Consider the following 10915-nt stretch of genomic DNA (forward strand, 5'->3'; position numbering starts at 1 on the left):
TGTCCTCAGCTTTGAGGACTGATACAGAACTCTGCAACAAAAAAGTACCATGTAATATAAGCTGTAAATTTATACTTTTACAAAAATGGGGTTAGATGTGTACCTTAATAAGCATTATGTCTCAAAATGTATTGCTGACTATGACTGGTATTAAGAGAAAAAAAGATGAATATGATAAAATCCCTGTCCTTTAAAAAGCCTGAAACCCAGCAGGGGAGATACATTAACAACAGCTGTAATTTTTTTTTCTCTTTTTTTTTTTTTGTCTTTTTTGCTATTTCTTGGGCTGCTCCCTCGGCATATGGAGGTTCCCAGGCTAGGGGTTGAATCGGAGCTATAGCCACCGGCCTACGCCAGAGCCACAGCAACGCGGGATCCGAGCCGTGTCTGCAACCTACACCACAGCTCAGGGCAACGCCGGATCGTTAACCCACTGAGCAAGGGCAGGGACCGAACCCGCAACCTCATGGTTCCTAGTCGGATTCGTTAACCACTGCGCCATGACGGGAACTCCAACAGCTGTAATTTTTTAAAAAATCATTATAAATGCCATAAAAATGATAAAAAACTAAAGCATTATAGGTGATACAGAAACAGAAGATTCTTTCTGATATGGCATATAGGGGAACATTTCCTAGGTGAGGTTAAATTCCAACCAGATTCTTAATAATTCATAAGATATCAATTCTGTGAAATAGAGGCAGGGGAATGCATATTCCAGAGACAGGAAAACAGTGTGACTAAAAAGGCAGAGACTGAAAAGCATAACATTTTTTTCAGGGAACACTGAGTAGTCCAATTTTCTGGGAACTACAATATCATAGATGAAAACTGTGAAAACATCTTGGAGCTACATTCTACTGGGTGGCTAGAGAATTTGGATTGTTCACCAGGCAGTGAGGAGGCACTGAAGAACTGTAAATTACAAAGAGACACTAAGCAGTGCAATGGCTAAAGGCAAGAAGTAAAGTAGCAAGGAAGCATATGCAATAGTCCTTGCCTGAACGAGAATGATGGCAGGGAGAATGAAAAGGAACAAACACTGATTCAGGTGACACCTCACAACCTCTCAAAGATTCAGCCCATCAGGCACCCTGATAACAGCAGTAAAGCCTTGCTAGAGAGGCTTCAGGTTGATGAGCAAGCCAGCAATTTCTCCTCTTTGAGAAGGAAAGCCTTGGAGGAAAAGTTGGTAAGGAGAGAGATGTTAACTTTTCTCTAAATGTTTGGTATAATTTATCTGTGAAGCCATCTGGTCTTGGACTTTTGTTTTTTTAGGTGTGTTTTTATTATTGATTCAGTTTCACTACCTGTAACTGGTCTCTCAGTATTTTCTATTTCTTCCTGTTTCAGTCTTGGGAACATGTCCATTTCTAGCAATTTTTCCATTTTTTTCTAGGTAGTCCATTTTATTGACATAGAGTTTTCATAATAATCTTTTAGTATTTTTTGTATTTCTATAAAACTCTTTTTTCATTTCTAATTTTATTGATTCAGGCCCTCTCTGTTCTTCTTGATGAATCTGGCTAAGATATATCCTTTTTTCAGTCTTCAAAAAACAAGCTCTTAGTTTCATTGATCTTTCCCACTGTTTCTTAGTCTATCTAACTTATTTCTGCTCTGATCTTTATGATTTCTTTCCTTCTACTAACTTTGGGTTGTGTTTCTTCTTATTTCTCCAATTCTTTTAGGTGTAAGTTTAGGTTGTTCATTTCAGATTCTTTTTTTTTGTTTGTTTCCTGCGTATATCCCTACAACCTTACCACTTAGAACTGCTTTTTCTATGCCCCATGGATTTTGGGTTGTTTTTGTTTTGATTTGTCTCCAAGTATTTTTTAATTTCTTCTTTGATTTCTTCAGCTATCCATTGGTTGTTAAGGAGTATGTTGTTTAGCCTCCACCTGTTTGTGTTCTTTGCAGTTTTTTGCTTGTAGTTGATCTCTAGTCTTATAAAGTTGTGATTAGAAAGAGGCTTGATATGATTTCAATTTTCTTAAATGTACCAAAGCTTGTTGTGTGACCTAGCATGTGATCTATCTTGAAGACTGCTCCATGTGCTTATATATACTTCCACCCAAAAGCATCATAACACATTCATGTGTGGTGTGTGTGTGTGTGTGTGTGTGTGTACATACATATGAAGTCCATTTGGCCTAATGTCTCATTTAAGGTCAATGTTTGATATGTCAACTGATGTAAGTGGGGTGTTGAAGTCCCTTAGTATTAGTGAATTACTGTCAACTTCTCACTTTATATCTGCTAATATTTGCTTAATGATTTTAGGGGCTTTTATGTTGGGTGGATATATATTTATAATTGTTACATCTACTTCTTGGATTAATTGCCTGATTATTATATAACATTCTTCTTCATCTCTCTTTACAGTCTTTGTTATAAAGTCTATTTTACCTGATTCAAGTATTGCCACCCCAGCTTTCTTTTTATTTACATTTCCATGGAATAACTTTTTCTATCTCCTCACTTTCAGTCAGTGTGTGTTTTCAGATCTCAAGTGATTCTCTTGTAGACAGCATACATGTGTCTTTTGATTGGAGCATTTAGTCCATTTATGTTTAAAACAATTATTAATAGATATGTACTTATTTCCACCTTGTTGTTTTGAAGGTTTTTTTTTGTAGAAGTTTTTTTATTGTTGTTTTTGTAGGGTTTTGTTGTTGTTGTTGTTCTTATAGGATTTTTTGTTCTTCTTCTTCTTTTGTTCTCTTCCCATGTCTTTCATGTTATGTTTGTATTCCTTTCTCTTTTTCATGTTTGATCCATTACAGATTTTTGGTTTGTGGTAATCATGAGGTATATATTTAGCTAGTTAGCTATCTATCTATCTACATATCTACCTACCTACCTATCTTTCTATATAAATGTGATTATTTTGTTATTAATCTCTTAATTTCAAATGTGTTTTAACAACCACACATTTTCACTCCCCTGCCCTCATGATTACTGTTTTTGACATATTTTACATCATTTTATTTTGTGTATAACTTGTTTATTGCAGATATGGATGAGTTTATTGCTTTTGTCTTTTAACCTTCCTACTAGATTAGTACATGATTGATTTACTACCTTTAACATTTCCATATATTTGCCTTTACCAATGAGATTTTTCTCTTTGCAATTTTCACATTTCCAGTTGTGGCTTTTTCTTATTTGCTTAGAGAAGTTCCTTTAACATTTCTTGCAAAGCTTGTTTGGTGGTGCTGAAAGAACTCTATTTTAGCTTTTGTTTGTCTGTAAAGCTTTTATCTCTCCATCAAATCTGAATAAAGGAGTTCCCATCATGGCAGAGTGGAAACAAAACCAATTAGGAACCACGAGGTTGTGGGTTCGATCCCTGGCTTCGGTCAGTGGGTTAAGGATCCGGTGTTGCAGTGAGCTGTGGTGTAGGTCACAGACATGGCTCAGATCCTAAATTGTTGTGGCTGTGGCATAGGCTGGCAGCTGTAACTCTGATTGGACCCCTAACCTGTGAGACTCTCAAAGATCAAGAGGTGTATCTGACCCAGGGTCCTTTCAAATTAGTGCTACTGCCATGGGTCCCAGAGCATGTGAGATTTTGTGTGCATCCTTTAAGAGTGGAATCTTTGTGAGAATTATGGATGTGGAACAGAAAAGAGAAAAAAAGATTGAAAATGAAGAAAGTTTCAGAGAACTCTGGGACAATGTTCAATGCACCAACATCTGTATTACAGGGGTCCCAAAGGAGAAGAGAGAGAGAAAGGGACAGAAAAAATATTCCAAGAGATAATAGCCAAAAACTTCCCTAACATGGGAAGGGAACCACTCTCTCAAATCCAGGAAGCACAATGAATACCATATAAAATAAACCCAAGGAGGAATACCCTGAGACACATATTAATCAAACTGACCAAAATTAAAGACAAAGAGAACATCTTGAAAGCAGCTAGGGAAAAGAAACAAGTCACATACAAGGGAACCCCAATAAGGTTATTGGCAGATTTTTCGGCAGAAACTCTGCAGGCCAGAAGGGAGTGGCATGATATACTTAACGTGATGAAAGGAAAAAACCTCCAACCAAGATTACTTTACCCAGCAAGGCTCTCACTCAGATTTGAAGCAGAAATCAAAACCTTCACAGATAAGCAAAAGCTAAGAGAATTCAGCAACACTAAACCAGCTTTGCAACAAATACTAAAGGAACTTCTCTAGGCAGAAAAGAAAAGGCCACAACCAGAAACAAAAATTCCACAAATGACAAGGCTCACCAGTAAAGGTATATATACAGTAAAGACACAAAATCAGGAGTTCCCGTCGTGGCGCAGTGGTTAACGAATCCGACTAGGAACCATGAGGTTGCGGGTTCGGTCCCTGCCCTTGCTCAGTGGGTTAACGATCCGGCTTTGCCGTGAGCTGTGGTGTAGGTTGCAGACACGGCTCGGATCCCGCGTTGCTGTGGCTCTGGCGTAGGCCGGTGGCTACAGCTCTGATTCAACCCCTAGCCTGGGAACCTCCATATGCCACAGGAGCGGCCCAAGAAATAGCAACAACAACAACAAAAAAAAAGACAAAAGACAAAAAAAATTTTGAAAAAAATAAAAAAATAAATATCTTGTTAAAAAAAAAAAAGACACAAAATCATCCACACACAATTATGCCACCAAAATCAGAAATCGTAAGGAGGGTACAAATGCAGGACACTGGAGATGCACTTAAAATTAAGAGACCAACAACTTAAAACAATCTCATATGTGTGTTTGTATATATATATATAGAGAGAGAGAGAGAGAAAGAGAGAGAGACTCATATCAAATCATCAGAATAATAGGAAATCAAAAATCTATAATTGATACACACACAAATAAGAAAAATCAACTCAAATACAACACTAAAGATAGTCATCAAACCACAAGAGGAGAGAACAAGAGAAGAAGGGAAGAAAAAGGAGCAACAAAAAAAATCCAAAACAGTTAATAAATGGCAATAAGAACATACATATCAATGATTACCTTAAATGTTAACAGACTAAATGCCCCAACCAAAAGACATAGACTGGCTAAATGGACACAAAAACATGACCCATATATATGCAGTCTTCATGAGACCCACTTCATTTCTAGGGACAAATACAAATTGAAAGTGATAGGATGGAAAAAAAATTTTCCGTGCAAATGGGAATTAAAAGAAAGCTGGAGTAGCAATACTCCTATCAGAAAAAATAGACTTTAAAGTGAAGAATATTTTAAGGGACAAGGAAGGTCACTACCTTATGATCAAAGGATCAATCCAAGAATAAGTTATAACAATTTTAAATATCCATGCGCCCAACATAGGATCACCACAATATATAAGGTAACTGCTAACCACCTTAAAAGAAGAAACCAACATAACGCAATAATGGGGGGGGACTTTATCACTCCACTTACAGCAATGGACAGATCATCCAGACAGAAAAGCAATAAGGAAACACAGGCCCTGAATGAAGAATTAGACCAGGGGGACTTAATAGATATTTATAGGACATTCCATCCAAAAGCAACAGAATACACATTCTTCTCAAGTGCACATAGAACACTGTCACATCCTGGGCTAAAAATCAAACCTTTGTAACTTTAAGAAAATTGAAATCATATCAAATGATTAGATTAGGAAGATGTGGTATATATACACAATGGGGTACTACTCAGCCACAAAAAGAACAAAATAATACCCATTTACAGCTACATGAATGGAACTAGAGACTCTCATACTAAGTGAAGTAAGTCAGAAAGAGAAAGACAAATACCATATGATGTCACTTATATCTGGAATCTAATATACGGCACAAATGAACCTTTCCACCGAAAAGAAATGTATGGACTTGGACCACAGACTTGTGGTTGCCAAGGGGGAGGGGGAGGGAGTGGGATGGACTCAGATCTTGGGATTAATAGATGAAAACCATTCCATTTGACATGGATAAGTAATGAGATCCTGCTGTATATCACAGAGAATTATATCTAGTCAGTTGTGATAGAACATGATGGAGGATAATGTGAGAAAAAGAATGTATATATGTGGTGGGTCACTTTGCTGTACAGTAGAAAATTGACAGAACACAGTAAACCAACTCTAATGAAAAAAATAGAAATCATTAATAAAAAAATAATAAATTTTTTAAAGATTGATGCATATAACTAATAAGGGGTTAATATTCAAGATATATATAAACAGCTCATACAAGTTCATATCAAAAAAACAACTAACCTGAGGAGTTCCCATAGTGGCGCAGAGGAAACAAATCTGACTAGGATCCAGGAGGACACAGGTTCTATCCCTGCCCTTGCTCAGTGAGTTAAGGATCTGGCATTGCCATGAGCTCTGGTGTAGGTCGCAGACCCAGTTTGGATTTGGCATTGCTGTGGATGTGGTGTAGTCCAGCAGCTATAGCTCCAATTTGACCCCTAGTCTTAGAACTTCCATGTGCCGTGAGTGTGGCCCTAAAAAGCAAAAAAATAAAAACCACAATTTAAAAATGAGCAGAAGATCTGAATACAGGACATTCAGATGGCCAATAGGCACATGAAAATGTGCTCAACATCACTAATCATCAGGCAAATGCAAATCAAAACCACATATGACCCAGCAATTCCACTCTTGAGTATTTACCAGGAAAAAATAATAACATTAATTCAAAAAGATGTGTGTACCCCAGTGTTCATAGCAGCATTGTTTACAATTGCCAAGATATGAAAGCAACCTAAGTGTCCAAAAACAGATGACTGGAAAAAGAAGTGGTATATACATAAAATGAAATACTACATACTACTCAGCCATTAAAAAGAATGAAATTTTGCCATTTGCAACAACATGTATGGACTTGAAGAGTATTATGGTAAGTGAAATAAGTCAGACAGAAAAAGACAGTTACTATACAATAATGCTTATGTGTGAAATCTAAAAAATACAAAAACAAACTAGTGAATATAATAAAAAAGAAATAGACTCACAGATATAGAGAATAAATCTCAGTTACCAGTGAGGAGAAGGAAAAGGAGAGGGACAATATTGGGGTAGGGAATTAAGAGGTAGAAACCATTATGTATAAAATAAGCTGGATTTGCCTATGGTTTGCCATAGCTTGAATTTCCCAGCCAGTTTCTGGTATTTACAAATAAATTCGCTTTTGCTGGTAAAAATAAAATAAGCCACAGGATATATTTACAACACAAGGGCTATAGGCAATATTTTATAATAGCCATAAATGGAATATAATCTTTAAAAATTGTGAATTACTATATCATATACCTGTAACTTACATAATATTGTGTATAAACTATACTTCACTAAAAATTAAATTTAAAAAAAGATTAAAACAACCAAAAATAAATTTTAAAAACTCAAAAAAAAAAAGAGCACATCCCTTGTATGGAAGACAATGTGGAGGTCTCTTTCCCACAATATTATAGGTGTCTCATCAGGAGTTGCCCCTTCCTCCTCTCCTGGACTCCACTGACAAATAGGTTTAAATCCTAGCATAGCCCAACTAGAGGAAATTCTGAGCTTGGTAAGAAAATATATAGATTGTATATTCCCTGAAGGAACTACAATAATTGGCTAATATAACAAGCAAGAGTTAAGGGAATATCCATGGGATTGGATATGGACAGTGCGTGATCAGAATATAAGACTGGCTTACATGTATGCATAACTGGGTCACCATGCTGTACAGTATAAAAAAAATTGTATTGGGGAAATAACAATAAAAATATCTTTTAATAAATAATAAAATTAACTGAAGAAGTAAAAAAAAAAAAGTTTACTGACTAGGAGCATGGTGTAAGCACACATGATTTAACACCTGGCAAGGACTGCCATAGCTGGGCAAACTTTCTACTACAGTAGCTCTTAGAAGATTTAGGAAAGCAATGGTGCAAGCAAAGGTAAGCTGAAATGCCTGAGTTGCTATGCCTGACTGTGTGGAAAAAATTAAATGGCTTAGAAAAGCAGTCATGCTTTAGAAGGATATTTTATGTGAAGACAGAACACTCACTAGAGCAGGTCCAGTGGCCACATCATTCAACAAGGCAAAAAATATGCTGGTAAGAGAGGTACCAGCATCACTAAGAAATTTGGGAGTGGTTCTCTTCTGCAGGTCAAGGTTGATAGTAAGAAAGGTATTCAAAGAGCATGACTCACTAATTGCAATGGAGATTATGGGGAACGGAAACACTAGCAGCCAAAGAGGGCTCTGTCTTCTCAGAGAGTTGTGGAGCTGTTTAATGGAACATGGCATTCACAGAATGAGCAGCCAATAAATTCAAGTGCTATTTAATACATACATTTAAAAGAAGGTTACGGAGTTCCTGTTGTGGCTCAGCAATAACTAACTTGACTAGCATCCATGAGGATGCAGGCTCCATCCCTGGCCTTACTTAGTGGGTTAAGGATCCAGCATTTCTGTGTTGTGGTGTAGGTCGCAGGTGCAGCTCAGATCTGGTGTTCCTGTGGCTAAGGCGTAGACTGGCAGCTGCAGCTCAGATTCGACCCCTAGCCAGCCAACTTCCATATGTCACAGGTGTAGCCCTAAAAAGAAAAAAATAATTAAATAAATAAATAAATAAAAGAAGGTTAGACTTCTGTGCATCAAAGGACACAAAGGCAACCCATGGAATGGTAGAAAAAATTTACACATCATGTATCTGATCAGGGATTAATATCCAGAATATATAAAGAAATCCTACATCAACAAAAAAGCAAATGATTTAAAAATGGGCAAAGCACTTGAATAGACATTTCCACAATGAAGATATACAGATAGTCAATAAGCACATGAAAAGATACTCAACACTAATTTTTAGGGAAATGCAAATCAATACCACAATGAGATACCACCACATACGTACTAGGATAGCTATTATCAAAAAATATAAAATAGCAAATGTTGGTGAGGATGTGGAAAAACGAAAGCCTTGTGCCATGTTATTGTAATGTAAAATGGTGCAGCTGCTATGGAAAACAATATGGTGGTTACTCAAAATATTTAAAATAGTCCTACTGTGTGATCTAGCAATTATACTCTAGGTCTATACCAAAATAAGTGAAAGCAGAGACTAAAAAGATAGCTGAATACTCATGTTTATAGCAGCATTATTCACAACAGCCATACAGTGGAAGCAATCCAAGTGTCCATCAACAGATGAATGAGAGGGAAGGCTATACAGGGAGGGAAAGTTGACAAGCCAACAATTCCACCCCACAAAGAGGAAAAGCTGACTGTCCACTAGTAACAAAGAAAAAATTTGTACTGAGAATGTGAATTCCCACTCTTATCTCCCCTCCAGGCCAGGGTAATGCATTTTCAAAGAGGCTGCCTAATGTTAAAAATCCAGGCTGAAGTCATAGAAGAAAGCAAAGTTTATTGGCTCATAAGGGAAACAAACTCATCAACAGAGACAAAGCTATGCGCCAGGAGTTTTCAATGGCAAGACAGAGGAAAGGAACGGCAAATTGACTACCAAGATATTTTCCTGAACCTGACTCGGTAATAAAAATTTCTATTAATGGCAAAACATTGGAAAGCCCAGGATGATGATCTGTTCTAACTGAAAAATAACCATAAATACTACCTATGGATTGTAAATATTTAGACTTTTAATGCTAACCTAAGTGCTATACAGCACTTGATACCTATACTAGGCAAATAATGAGTCAATCTATCACCAAGAATTCTTAATATTCTAAGCCATCTTTATTGTTACTATCATTAAAAGACCAAGTTTAGGAGTTCCCGTCGTGGCGCAGTGGTTAACGAATCCGACTAGGAACCATGAGGTTGAGGGTTCGGTCCCTGCCCTTGCTCGGTGGGTTAACGATCCGGCATTGCTGTGAGCTGTGGTGTAGGTCGCAGATGCGGCTAGGATCCTGCGTTGCTGTGGCTCTGTTGTAGGCTGGCAGCTACAGCTCTGATTCGACCCCTAGCCTGGGAACCTCCATATGACGCGGGAGCGGTCCAAGAAATGGCAAAAAGAAAAAAAAAAAAAGACGAAGTTTAATGGATATTAAGACTTTGCAGCACCCTAAAACCTAATCTAGCACCCTTGGTGTTTTACAAATTTCACTTTGATGCCAAATATAATTAGCGATCAAATACTTCAAGATTGGGTCGAACAGGGAAACAATGAAAGGAGAGAAGCAGCTATCATTGGCAAATGAAGGTCATCTTTTTAGAAGGAGGAACACTGTGCATGTCTAGCAGAAAAATCTGAGTTTCTTTGATGGTACTATGCTGCCATCTAGAGACATACCAACATGCTACGACTTGTAGCATGATTAAAAAAAATTTTTTTTAAATGAAAAATCTAAAACAAAGGCAAGTACAATTAAGATAAAACAGAAAACATGTAAAATTCTAGAGAAGTAACATTTTTTCTTTTTTGGCCACCCTTAGCCATACAGAGTTCCTGGGCCATGGATCAGATCTAAGCCACAGATGCACCCTACGCCACTGTGCAAGGCCGGGGATCAAACCTGCGACCCAGTGCTCCAGAGATGCCACCAATCCCATTGTGCCACAGCAAGAACTCCTAGAGTAGTAATCTTTTCAAAGAACTCCTTCCTCAATAGGAAATGGGCTCTGAACCAAAACTAAAGGTAAGAGTTGTTTCAAAATAAAGGATATGCATTTTCCCAGAAATCTGAAATGTAAAGGTAAATGAATTAACCATGAAATTTGCAGCCATGCAAAAATCAATATTTCAGTGGGTAAAAATAAATTAGGAGAGGGTACAATAAAAGGAAATTTTGCTGAGAAGGCAAGGGCCATTAATGACTCAAAAAACAAAAGATAGTCCAGAATTTTGCAGAGGCAACAAAGGTTATCAGTTTTCAGTAACAATCAGCTGGCTGATCAAACTATGACTCATTATCGTTTTAAAACAGTATTTATAAAAAACCATCT

This window comes from Phacochoerus africanus, chromosome 2 (genome assembly GCF_016906955.1).
Source record: "Phacochoerus africanus isolate WHEZ1 chromosome 2, ROS_Pafr_v1, whole genome shotgun sequence".
Classification (NCBI taxonomy): Eukaryota; Metazoa; Chordata; class Mammalia; order Artiodactyla; family Suidae; genus Phacochoerus; species Phacochoerus africanus.